The sequence below is a fragment of the Ursus americanus genome, chromosome 27 (genome assembly GCF_024610735.1).
Source record: "Ursus americanus isolate L20-20 chromosome 27, mUrsAme1.1.p, whole genome shotgun sequence".
NCBI classification, from domain to species: domain Eukaryota; kingdom Metazoa; phylum Chordata; class Mammalia; order Carnivora; family Ursidae; genus Ursus; species Ursus americanus.
The window spans coordinates 38,907,566-38,921,222 of NC_142153.1; the positions used below are offsets into that span (position 1 = coordinate 38,907,566).

A 13,657-nucleotide genomic window follows, 5' to 3' on the forward strand; every position below is an offset into this window, starting at 1 on the left:
CTTTGTGGCAGAGCCTGCGTCCAGCGCTGCCTCCAGTAGCGAGCGGGCTGGCTCCTGCATTGTGGCCAGTCCTCCTCGTGGGCATTCCAACAGCCCCCTTCTCTTCAAGGGGAACAGGTTCCGTCCACGTTCTGGACGGCCCGAGTCGGGGAAGAGCCCCACGTACATCGCAGGCTCGTGCGATGTGCACGCAGAGAGCTCTGTGGGAGCTCGTTGAATGCATTCTGTGGGGTAATGGTGTGGCTGCGGATTGAACGCTCACATGATTCCGTGTGGATGTAACATACGTTGCTCTGAATTAGGTTGTATGGAAAGCATGGAGGCTGTGTTTGCATGTCAGACAGGAAGGACGAGCAGAACCTAAACGGGAAGGAAGGCTTCAGAAAAGGGTTCATCATCGTAAAACGCAACGCTGTTAAAAGCATTTCGGATGGAGCCGGTTCCCTTTGGCAACACAACGGAATGGCTTTGGTTGTGACTTGGGAACGCAGGGCATAGCATACTGGAGGAAATGCTGAAGGAGGAAGATCCTGGAACTCTTCCCTTGTTTTCGCCTTCCTGATTGTTGACCACTTGTATGCAGGGATGTAGAAGACATCAATTTTTGTTCGTTTTTCATTTTGAAATAATTAATTTTCTGCCGAACATAATGTGATGGGAGAGCCGAGATTATATTTGAAACCACATACTCTTCCAAATCATCCTGAGCCCTGTCCTAACTGGCAAGATGGCTTTAAGCTTGTGGTTGGTGCTCAGCGTAGCTCCACTATCTTTCCCCTAAAACAGCAAGTTTTGTTGTTTTTTTAACTGGGGCCAGTACCTCATGCTTTAAAAATGTCTTGTGACCACATTTCCATAAATATAAAACCTAAATAAAATAACCATCTTTTTATTACAAAATCTGGCGACAGAAGGATGTTGTACTCTTTTGGCAATAAGGCTCCCTTGCTTTTCTCTTTCATGAAAAGCCAGATTTGCAAAGTGACAAGTACAGTTTATACTTTAGTAACTTCAGTCAGTCACTGCTGTGGTTGCAACGTTCTTCAGACTCATGATAGTAAATTTTGAAACACACCTAAGTCGAAATCTAGCCTCAAAACACATCTGTACATGAACGCGTGTTGAGATGATTCCGGGTGTCAAATGCTTGGGCTTGAATATCTTCATCCACACTGAATGGTTCCCGTCTTTTTAAATCCCTCTTCGGGAACCAGTACTGACACCAGGTGTTAGGCTGTAGGAGGGCAGGTGGCCATCATTTCTTCAACAAACCTGTGAGGTTCTTTAATGACTTCAGGCATGCTCCGTGGAGCCTGTTTTTATCTGTCTTTAGCATAGCTTCATTATGAGCACATTTTCATTATTTGCTAAAGTACTTTTCTGCTACGTTGCCAGCTCTGCAAGGTGTTTTTGAGGACTCGGGAAAGAAACTCTTAATTTTATTCGAGTCTTTCTTCTTCTTTCATTGCTTGACCTGCAAATGGTAAGCTGGTCTTCTGGTGGTATTGAAAGATAAGCTGTTTCAGGTTGGTGGTTTTCTATGCAGATTTAATGTTAGGCATCCACTGAGAAAAGAAACCCAGGAGGTGGGGGAAGAAGAGCTGTGTCATTCATTCAGTGTTTTCTGGAGTATCCCCTAAGAGCAGAGTGCCTTGCTAGATTCTCATGGGGCTGTCGGGTTGGATATAATATGGTTTTGCCTAGGGATGGAGGGCTATTATTTATTCATCATTTTAAATGTTAGCCAGAACATGTAATGAAAGGTATTGGTGCTAATGGAAGGCAATAGGAAATATTAAGACAGACACCTACAATGAACACTGCGAGAATAGATGGACTCGCTCCTGTGTATCTTTTGTGCGTTTGGGGGGGTATCTTATCGATTTCCTTTTCAAATATGGCTCTTTTCCAAATCTCAGCCTCGATAGGAATAGACGGTATATTGAAACACACAGAGATCACTTACAGGAAGTTCTCTTCCTCTTAAGAAATGTAAAGGAAATCCATTTGTATCAAGTTAGTGACTCTGGATACAAACAGAGCCTTTGTCACATAAAATGGAATAGAAAATGAAGCAGCTGAGAAACACATGAGTCTTTTCATATTTCTTCTTTCTGTTTGTCCAGTCATTTGGGATAATGACGACTGGTATGATCATACTTCGTTTTCAGTAAAAAGGATTTTTTTGTTACTGAGTTCAAAGGACAAGATAAGTTACCGAGTTACTTAAAACAAGGAATTTAAAATAACTTCAGCTGCGACTCTTTAGAAATCCACCCCCCCACAAATATTCCTAAAAAATATGAGGGGGAATCACTTTTTTCTTAACTTTAGGAAAGGAGAGAGAGGGGAAATTTGAATAGCTGTTGTTTTGGTCTGGCATACCTGTCATGCAGGAGATACTGGAAGTTTAACTCTGTTTATTAAGGCAGAATTGCAGGCGTTCCATAATAGCTTTCTAATGAGACAGCACCATTTCAAACAGCCTTCTCTCCACTAATAAGTAATTACCAGTTTGAAATGTGATTTATAGCAATAGGCTTGACATTTAGCCTGGGCTTTTTCTTATAGCTTCAGGATAAACTACCCTTAAACTCAAGAGGTTCGGATAGGCGCCTGTAAAACTTAAAAGAGATCCTGTTGAAGCATAGTTCAATAGAGAATTCTGAAACTTTAAATCTTGAAAACCATGGCTTTTATGACTGTGTAAGCTCCCAATTCATGCTACCAAATCTCAAATAATCCTAAGAATTCACAGGCCTCCTCCTGGCAACCAGCAAGTCCACAGGCCATGGGATGAGTTCATTGTTCATCTTGAATATTAATTTCCCATTGGTAGTTTCTGGGCAGAAGGGGGGAAATCTTGCCTTTGTTCAAACCAAGATGAATAACTCCATGTGCATGCATTATCTGAAGAAGAAAAGAGGTTAGATCAAATGGATGTGGGATCATTCTTCTGCGTTTTCTAAAACCAGAAATTATGATATCAATTAACTAGAGATAAAAGTAAGCCCCTCCTCCCCAAAGAGGGACATATCTGTATAATTCCTAGTGCTTTACATATGAAAACATGCTCACATACCTCCATGAAATAATTTTCAAGGCACCAAAGCTTTTGTTGGTGAAACTGTTAGAACCCTGTGTGTTAACTGTGTGACTCGTGACTTCTTCACACAAATGATGCTACCAGTTCCATTTTCTTCACTGCCTTCTCCCCCAGCCCTGGGGATGGGTCCTTCTGGATGTTCCACATGTAATGTCACCAAGCTCGGGGGCATTGGGATTGGAAAGTAGTTTTTCCATGAGAAAGGGTCTATCGAGCATGTTCATAAAAGGGGTTGCTTAACGTGAGATCCCTCCAAAGTCATGGCACTTTCAAAGTGATACTTGTCATCTTAAAGACATCTTAAAACTACGGCTTTAAAGGATTTGAAAAGAAAGATAAATCAAAAGCCCCAAATTGACATCTTTTTAAAGAAAATTTACATCGGTTTTGTCTCCCCATCTAAATAATACCATCAGTGGGGCGGAGTGACCAGCCCACCACTTTGATGAGTATATTAGTTTTCATTTTACAGAAACGAATTCTGGGGCACAGCTGATGGTGTGTCCCAGTTCCTTATGTTCTGTTATTTTAAGAGACGTGAGAGTTTTCTGGCAGTGGAGGATGGACACTCGAGGTTCTAATCTGGGCCTGCCACCAACCAGCTGTGTCCCTGGCGAGTAACATGACCTCCCTTCCCGTCTGTAATGGGTCCTTCTGGTCCTCGCTTCCATTACAGAATTGGGCCCCACAGTGACTCTGTAATGAGCCATCACAGGACTTCTGAGCACTTACACAGAAATCGTTAGAAATAACCTTTGCCCTTTCTGCTTATTGGAGTCATGTGCTTCCCCGTCTGTGGGATATGTGGGAACAGTGCTCATTTTGCAATAGAATCCTATTTCTTGCCATCCCCAAGCGTTGCGTTAAATATGCGCGGGGCTTGTCCTGGCAATCAGGGTAACGGGGGTGGGAGATGATGGGCGAACTATAATCATATGCAAGTTTTAATAAACAGCATCCTGTCGCCTCCTTTCCCCTCTTTGCAGAGATCCGTTTTCAGCCAGCTACTCCAACTGTGTTTTAATTTGAAACTACTTGTGTTGACTCCTTTCATCAGGCCAGTGGAAGTGAGGAATATTACACTTGGTGGTGAATGACTTTATTCTTTATTTCCCAGGAGAACATGAATGCGCTCACAAAAGGTCACCTCTCGTGGTATTTCAATATCTTTTACACTCTTGTGAACGTTTTTATTTGAAAAAAAGGAATATGGGATTATTGTATGAACGCCTCAGCATTTTACACCCCGAGAGCAATCGTGGCTTAAACTCCCTATGCCCCGGCGAGTTGGGACAGTTCAGACAATGGCAGGTTCTTTGGTGCACGATTGCTTATGCTGAGTGCAGTTATAACCAAGACACAAAGTCTGGCTGGATCCTCGCTGGTGGGATAATATGCTGACTTTTGAATTGGGGGTGGCTTTTGTGGATCAGTGCTAGAAACTGCGTGGACCTCATCTATAAGGTGAAGAGTAGAGGTCCTTGTCGTCTGGAAGCGTGTAGGCTGTGGTCAGCTCTAGACTAACCTTAGCCACAGTAACACCAGAAAGAAATGACGTGGGTGATTTTTGTAAGTCGGTAGTAAACTTTTCCCTAAGTAGTTAATCCCTAGGCTATTTTTATGTGGCGTTGGAATGTACAACCAGTTGGTCAGAAAATCCAATTTCTACCACCTAAATATTTCTAAGATCTGCTCGTCCTTCTTCATCTGTGGTGTTTAAATCTTCTTCTGTTCTATTACAGTATCTTCCAGACTGACCTCTCTTCCAGTCCAGTTCATCCTCCAGGTGTTCCCAGAGGGTTTTTGTGTTATAGTTACATCATTTCTCTTTTTCAGTGTTTCGGCCTGTGGATAAAGTCCTAGACCAAGGTTCTTCATGGCATGACCTCCCCCACCTTTCCCACCTCTTCTTTCTGTGCGTTCCCCACCACCTCGTGCTCTAGGCTCGGGAAGCTCTTTACCTTCAGCAAGACCTCACTGCCGTTTTCGTGACTTTTGTAATGTCTCCTCCGCCGCCGAGAACATGCCCCCCTTCTTCAGAGGTCTGATGGAATACTGTTAAACCTTCCAGAACCAGCTCATAGACCCCTTCTCTCTCTGTCTTCCTCCAGATCCTTTCTGGAGTAAATCACTCCTCTGACATGCGTTCTGTACCCCTGTCAGAACCGCGTGGTCACATTAGGTCACACCACAAGTTCACGTGTGGGTCTCCTGTCGGAGCCGGTGAGTTCCTCAGTGGCAGTCCGTGTTTTATTCCCGTCTCTCTTTTGCCAGCAACCGCAGCGCTTGGCACAGATCGGGTACTCAGTAAATGTTTATTGGAGGAAGGAATAAAATAGGACTTCTCTTAAAGAATTGGATCAAGACAGGACCAGCTCTGTGGATGCAGCGTTAGAAAGCAGTAAATAATAGGATATAATCAAGAGGCAAGTGGGGTGGTTGATATGGATGGTGTAAATGGAACGGGAGTTCTGAGAATGGTATCAGTTAGAAGAGGCTGCCCAGAGGGAAGATTTCTCTGTGTCTTGAAGGACTGACTGGGTAGGATTTGAGGAGCTAGGGAAGGAGGGGGGTGGAGGGAAGGTTGTAGACGCGGTAGGAACCAAGGGTGAAAGGAGCATTTTAGGAGGGGTGTCTGCGGTGGCTTGCAGGACAGATGGGAGAGATGAGAGTCTCGAGGCCAGGAAACCAGCGAGGAGGTGGTCGAGGGGGCCCGTGTGATCAAGCCATGAGATGATGAGTCACCTCCACAGAGCATTGCTCCCCACACTGCTGGGCATTAGCCCACCGCCGCCAAGATTTTAACCATGTCCACAGACCACCTGTATTATTTACTTAATATTTTTCCTTCACCTGACCCACTGTTTTATTGAAATGAATTAAAAAGATTTTGTATTCTGTGTGAAATTACAGGTTTCATTTGATAATTTCCAATCCCCATTAAAATTATTAATATATTACTATTTCAGTTAAAATACTCAAGTAAGTACCATCTCACCTACCTGAGTGGTACTCCTGCCGCAGTCGTAGAAAACCTGTATCGGCCAAGGAAGAAGGGATGGGCCTGAAGGGGAAAGGGAGATGCTTCAATAATAAAGAACTGGCCGTTCTTTGTAACTGGATTTAAGAGTTAAAAAAAAAAAAAGACTTGAGATTTGTGTTGGAAGAATGCGGCATATGACTGGGCAACAGGGGCAGTGGAGCCGATGGTGAGTTGCAGTTTGGATGTAAGGGGCTGGTTAGACACACGTGTTAGCAGGAAAGGTTGCAGACAGAGCGTGCGGCTCATCCCCTTAGCCACGTTAGTTGAGAACGTGAGGCTAGCTTAGCTTTTTGTACCGCACGTTCCGTTTCTTAGAGGGAGCAGACGACCGCCTTATTTTTATTTCCAGCAGATGGACGGTCAGTTGCGTTCCGTTCACGCTGAGTCCTACTTGGGTTGCTGCAAATGTGGGGAACCAAGGTTAGGACTGCTTGGAGGTCATCTGCTCTCCCGTTCCTGAATGCGAAGCGCTCTCGGCTGCCAGGATCTGCTTTATTAGTGTGTGCGTGTATTTAGAAGCCGGTGTGTTGTTGATAAAAGGAGAGATGTTTGATGTGTACGGTCAGGTGTGAAAAGGGTTAGAGCTATGCGTGTAGCAGCCAGAAGACCAGACCAGCTACGTAAGTAATGTACATTTCAAACATCTGTCATATACCTATGCAGCTGAAAAATTATGGTTTAGGTAACTCATACACACAGTTAAAATCTCCATTTATCTTTCTACTCAAATCCATGATGGCCCCCCCAGGCCAAGTTTTCTCGTTTTGAAGATTAAAGAGAGAGATTTGGCATTTGCCTGTGGGCATTAGTGGGAGCAGGACTTACGCCTGGCCCTATCCTTCTGATGGCCGTGGTTTCAGAGGGAGGAACCATCTAGCTGTGCAATTACCACCCCCACCTCACCCCTGCTGCACATTCCTGTCTAGCTGATCCCCCTAAGAGAGCTAATAGGCTGCGTATTGCTTTCGGCATAGCCAACGTTTGCTTTGAAATCATTTATTCATCATTACGTGAAGTGAAGGGCCCTCGTAGCAATGAGGTACTGTGGATATTTCTCATTTTGGGGGGCTGCCCAGCATCTGAACCCCCACTTCATCTCTAATTCCCTACTGTCATGGGTTGAATGAGCCCCCCTCCAAGAGCCATTCAAGTCCTAACCTCTGGTTCCTGTGAATATGGCCTTCCTTGGAAATAGGTCAGATGTAAGTAAGGTAATCTGGTTAGGCTGGTGTCCTTGTGAGAAGAAGAAAAGAAACACAGACGCAGGTGCAAGGTCATGTGAAGAAAGGCAGAGATGTGAAAGGCGTGTCTACAAGCCAAGGAAGGCCTGGGACGGCTGGCAGCCATCATGAGGCAGGAGAAAGGCCTGGAATGGGTTCTCCCTCAGAACCTCCTGAGGGGAAACAGTCCTGCTTCTGTCTTCCGGCCTCCAGAACCTTGAGAGAATAAATATCTCTTGTTTGAAGCTGTCCAGTTTATGGGACTTTGTTTTGGCAGCCCCTGGAAATTCATACACCCGCCTTAATGAATGTTGGCGGGAGGCGGAAACCTCATTTCTCTGTGTGGGAGCTGAGCTTGCCATGGGGTCGCTTTGCTGGCCTGCCTGGCAGGGAGGGCAGGGGTGCGTGGTGGGGTTTGACCAGACTTCCGAGCTGGCGCTTGTCCGCAGAGCAGTGGGGGCTGTGAGACATCGTCCCCTCGCAGGGTGGCGCTGTTGTGCTGGACCGCGCTTCGGAAGGGGGGGCAGGGGGCGGTGGGGAGCAGAGCCCCGGGGCAGGGTTTGGTAGTGGCCACTGAGGAGTCGTCACCGAAAGGGCTCTGGCTGCAGAGTTCCAAGCCTGGATCTCCACCCCCCCTGAAATTCCCCGAGTTATTCAAAATATTTCAGTAAATAAATATTTCAGCCTCTCTTTTCTGAGGGGCTGTGTCTCAGTGCGATTTAGAGCAGAGACGCTGGCTTCCTCATCCAGCCTTTCCAAGCGTGGCTAGGTAAATGCGGCTAAAGGACCGATTTCTTCAGGGCCTCAGTTTCCTTACCTGCAAAATGGGAATAATAATGGTATGTCCCCGTGAGGTTTGGGGTGAATTATGTGAATATACATGAAGCACTTACAGCCAGGCTTGGCACATCGGAAGCACTGTCTCAGGACCACACGTCATACCGTTGTCACAAGAGCCAGCGTTGGTTTCTCTTAACCTAGGGAGGTCATTCGAGTTTTCATTTTGATTGGTTTTAAAATAATTGAAAGGAGTATTTGGACATCCCCCCCCCCCCCCGCACGCTTGCTGACTGGTTATTTATAACAGACAATGGTCGGCTGTCGATAAACTTAAAAAAAAAATGCGTTACAAGAGTTTGTGTATCCAGGGAGTAGACATGCCCCCGGGAGCTGGACAGGAAGGATGGTCCCAGTGTCAGACGGGCTTTTCTGCCTTTGGAAGACTGGTTTCAGTCACTTTATAGAGCAGTCGAGCGTTGTGACTTAGGGCTTTGAAATCGGAGGGCTGTACCCCGGTGTCCTCGCACCCACTTGCTGCCTGTATAATCTTGGCCATTTATGGGATCAGTCTGTCCTCTGTCTGCTCTGCCAAATGAGGATAAAAGAGTATCGAACGGGTAGTTGTTAATGTGCATTAAAGGAGCAAAGGCTTGCAGAGTAATTAGCATAGAGCCTGACACAGGGTAAGAACTTCTGCACATTTTTGCTGCTATATGATTATTTCTTTGGGGGCATAACTACAGGACTGACTTGTTCCTAAAAGTTTAACACCTGAGGGTGCAGGAAAAGGGAGACAACAGGTAACCTACCCATGATCAGGGAGAGTTAAAAACCAGCGTGCGATCTGACTCTTACGCTTGGTTCTCATTTCATCAGAAATCAAACATTCCATTTCTTATTGATTTTGGTATGTGATCTCCTAAGAAATCTACAGAATTATTCATTTACCTAAGTGGGCTCACTTGTCCTTGAATTTCCATCTTAGGAAGAATGGTAGAGAATTGTTGTGTATTCAGCACTCCTGTGGGAGGTACATCTAAGAGAGCTTGGCTTCTCTAGAATGGGAGGAGCCGTGCCCCGCGTAATCCGACGCAGCTTCATCTGAGCTACCTGCATTGACTTTTCAGTTGAAGGTAAAGGGAAAAAAGCCTCTTCCGAGCGGAGGCTGGGCAGCGTGCTTGCGTGTGTTTGTGTGTGCAATGAAATCGACAGGCACGGAAACGCAGCGTGAGAAAGGAATGCTGTCTATGGTACATCTATCAAGGGCAGTTTTGAAAGTGAAGCCCAGTGGCTTCTCTCCTCCGAACCAAGCCCATTTCCCTCCGTAGGTGGCTTGGGACGGTCCCATGGAATCTCAGGTCAGAAGTCCCCCTGAATTGTGTAGGAGGTAAAGGGGTGCTACAGTTTGGGGTCCATAGGTTTGGGATGCCAAAGGCAAAGTAAGCGGTATACCATCCCGATCTTAAGGACCGGTAGTGGAGGTTACGTCATCAAATGCAGCCAGAGGTGTGCAAGGTTCTCGCCAGTGAGGCCCTGCGAGTGTCCTCAGGTGGGGTTGGTGCTGTGGGTTTGTGGTAGGTGTGTCCAGTGGTTACACACCATTTGTGTAGATAGTGTGGGCCTGGGAGGTTTCTGTTCATCTTGATGGTGGGAAGCCAGAGGTCGAAGGGCCTGGGACCTAAGCATAGTTCCTGTGTGGCCCTGAAATGTAGATACTGGGGGGAGCCTTTTTACTCTCAGTCCCCTTCTCCCCCCAGGAAGGGAGCCACTGTTTACTGGGCATGTACTTGGTGCCAGCCAGGGGGTAAGAGCATCTCATCATTTCACACAACAGTCCTGCGAGGCAGCCACTAATTAGTATTGGAAGCAGCACGGATCACAAAACTGAGATTTTATATTTCACACACACACATACACACACACTCACACATACACACACTCACACACACACATACACACACACTCACACACATACACATACGCACACACTCACACACACACACACTCACACAGACACACATACACTTTAAGTCATGTATATTCAACTGTTAGTCTATGTGTCAGATGTTAGTAAAATTCACTTCTTATTTTTAAGTAAATATCAAGTCATTTCTTTGACTGCTTTGGTGGTTTGTCTTGCTCTTACTGTAGGTCTCCCCCACTTGATAGACCTGTGTTGTACTGAGAGGACAGATTTTCGCCTTTCCTGCATATTCCGACGAGTTTAACCTCAAATATTCGTGTATGTTATTTGAAAGTTACCTCTATTCTGCCAGCGAAAGTTCTAAGAGTTACCTTGACTTGCCTAAAGGACTGTAGTCTCCTAAAATCTGGCAGGCAATGGGGTGGGGGACGGTGGAGGGGCCGATGGTGAGGGGGGATGGTAGTGGGGGACGGTAGGAGGGACGGTGGGAGGGATGGTGGGAGGGACAGTGGGTGGGAGTTGCTGGAATCTTTTTCCTGCTGGTGTTTCATAGCCTTTCTCTTACCGCCTTAGAGTTTCTTCATCCGTCTATCGTGAGCTCCTCCTTGACTTAATTGGCCTCATGTTTCCCTGAGCCAACCATCATGCGGTGAACATCCCTGATTCTTGGAGGAGATGAAACAGTGGGGATCACAGTCTTCCTAGGTCTTAACTTGTTTGGGCACAAAAGGACTTGACAACAAAATTTGAGAAACTTCGAATGGAAAGAAGTTCCCCACGTAAACGTCACTTCATTTATTTGTAAACCATTTTCTTCTGCAGGCTCATTTTCTCTTGTACTCTTTCCTTTTGTAGTTAGGAACGATCACTGCAGAAACGTTGGTGCTGTTGAACTTGGGCCGTCTGTTGTAAGAGCTCAGACTGAGCATTGTTCTGAGCAGTACTACAGGCCGGGATCCAAATAACTGAATAATTGGACAGTACTCTGCACAATAATTTTAAATGACGGTATGGGGGGGGGCAAAGAAGGAGAGTTATATTGGTCTGCACGGCACAAGATAGGACTAAATAAAAGGTAGTCAAGAAATTAATAGGGGCGCCTGGATGGCTCAGTTGGTTAAGTGTCTGCCTTTGGCTTGGGTGATGATCCCAGCATCCTGGGATCGAGCCGCACATTGGCCTCTCTGCTCAGTGGGAGCCTCTTCTCCCTCTCTTTGCTGCTCCCCCTGCTTTTGCTCTCTCTCTCTGTCAAATAATTTTAAAAAAATCTAAAAAAAAATAAATTAATAAAGTAGGAATTTTGGTGAATATGTTAAAAAAAGTATAGATGGTTAAAAGGGTAAGTGGACTATATCTTTGAAAAGAGTCAGTTAACTGTTTAGAGTACATCAGAGGTAGATCATAACATCTTCAGTTTAGAGGAAAAGGAAAAAAATGTCTCTATGATTCCCCATAGGAATCACTCTGAGAAAACCCTGCACGGTCTTTCCTACTGTTTCAGTGGCCAAGGGAGGTGAGTTCAGTGGCCCATGGCAACGCAGTGAATGTGAATAATATGAAAACATAATCATTTAGTATTTCTGCTGGCCAGGGGACTTGCAAAATCTAGCACCTATGTAACCCTTGGAGTGTATGGGTTTTTTTTTTTTAAAGATTTTGTTTTTAAGTAATCTCTGCATCCAGCATGGGGCTTGAACCTACAACCCAGAGATCACGAGTTGTATGCTGTACCAACGGAGCCAGCTAGGCGTCCCTGGAGTGTCTAACATTTAAAGTAAAATAAATAAAGCAAACTCCCCTATTCTTTAGAATATTTAAGAATAGTCACAAGCTCTATGATACACCGGGTTTTCAAAAAAAACGAACAAACGCAGAACTTGCTTTTAGACACTATGTAATAGTTAAAAATTGTATCTCTTATTAACTCTTCCCCTGTTTTATGGTTAATCGGTGAACACTTGCATTCTGTCTGTACCAGACTTAAAAATACTAAATAAATATAACAAAATTGTCAGCTCTTAAATTTAAAAAAAATGTGACTTATAGTTTCTCTGTATTAACGTTAGAATCAAGGCACCAAACTAGCTCAACTCACAGAATGGAAAAGGTCATATTCCCTTGTATTCAGTTTCCCAAGATTAGAATTTCTGAATTTTTGCATATCTTTGTTTTAACTTCTTATTGCCAGGAAAGCAATCTGGGAGAGATTTGATTAGTCAAGTACTTCTTTAGAGAAAAGTGTTTAACGATATGCAGGAAATAAAACGTATGGAAATGATGAGACTTCTCACCAATTCCCTGTGCCCTGCTGCTTTGAGATGAATAGTTTGCTCTCAGGTACAGGAATATTTAACTCTCTGCACTCATTCTTTAGTCATGTTTTTTTTTCCTTTTATTTTCATTGTGGTAAAATCCATGTACCCTAAAATTTGTCATCTTAATTCTTTCGAAGTGTAGTTCAGTGGCCTTAAGTACGTACGTGTCGTGCAGTCCCCACCATCCATCCATAGAACGGCCGCCATCTTGCAAAACGAGAACTCTGTCCCAATATGTCCCCCTCCTCACCCACTCCTAGCTCCGTGACGCTGTCTACTCGAAGTAGCTGATACAGATGCAGTCACGCCGTATTTGTCCTTTTGTGACAAATGTGCCCTCGTGTCCTTTTATTTCACTCAGCAAAATGTCTTCAGAGTTCATCCATGTTGTAGCAGGTGTCAGGATTTCCTTCCTTTTTAAGGAGAGATAATACTCCCGCGTATGTACAGACCGCATTCTGTGTGTCCAGTCATCTGTCGACGGACCCTTGGGTTGCTCCCACCTCTTGGCTACTGTGAACAATGCTGCTGTGAACATGGGGTTCAAACATCTCTCCAAGCCCTGCTTTCAGTTCTTCTGGGTATATGTCCAGAAGGGGAGTTGCTGGATCACATGGTCATTCCGTGGTTAATTTTTTGAGGAAACCCCATGCTGTTTCCACAGGAGCTGCAGTATTTCACACCCCCGCCGACAGTGCGCTAGGGTCCCAGGTTCTCCACATCCTCGCCAACACTTGTTCTTTTCTTTCCCTCTTTCCCTTTCTCCCTTCCCTTCCTTCCTTCCTCCCTGCCCTCTCTCCACCCCTCTCTCCCACCTTCCTTCCTTCCCTCCTTCCTCTCCTTTTTCTTTAATAAAGATTTTATTTATTTATTTGAGAGAGAACGAGAGAGCTAGAGAGAGAGCACATGAGCAGGGGGAGAGGCAGCAGAGGCAGAGGGAGAAGGAGGCTCCCCGCCGAGCAAGGAGCCCGATGTGGGACTCGATCCCAGGACCCTGAGATCGTGACCTGAGCCAAAGGCAGACGCTTACTGACTGAGCCGCCCCAGTGCCCTTTCCTTCTGGCAGCGGGCATCCTAACGGATGTGAGGTGGTCTTAGTCATGTATTTTAGGAAGTGCAGATATTCATAGCTTCGCTCTGTTCTTTCTTCCCTGGGGAGCTGGAAGGAAGGTGGAGTGATCTCCATGGGGTCATCTCCCACGCACAGAAACATGATGAGCGTTGGAGGCTTTTTATTTTTATTTTTTCCCAAGAAGGCCACAGCCCCTT

The 13,657-nt window shown here is 45.4% G+C and overlaps 1 protein-coding gene across 5 annotated transcripts in view; it reads left to right on the forward strand.

Annotated features, from left to right (window-relative positions):
• STOX2 (storkhead box 2) overlaps positions 1–13,657 on the forward strand; it is a 210,382-nt gene that overhangs the window by 104,105 nt on the left and 92,620 nt on the right. The gene's annotated exons all lie outside the window — the stretch shown is intronic.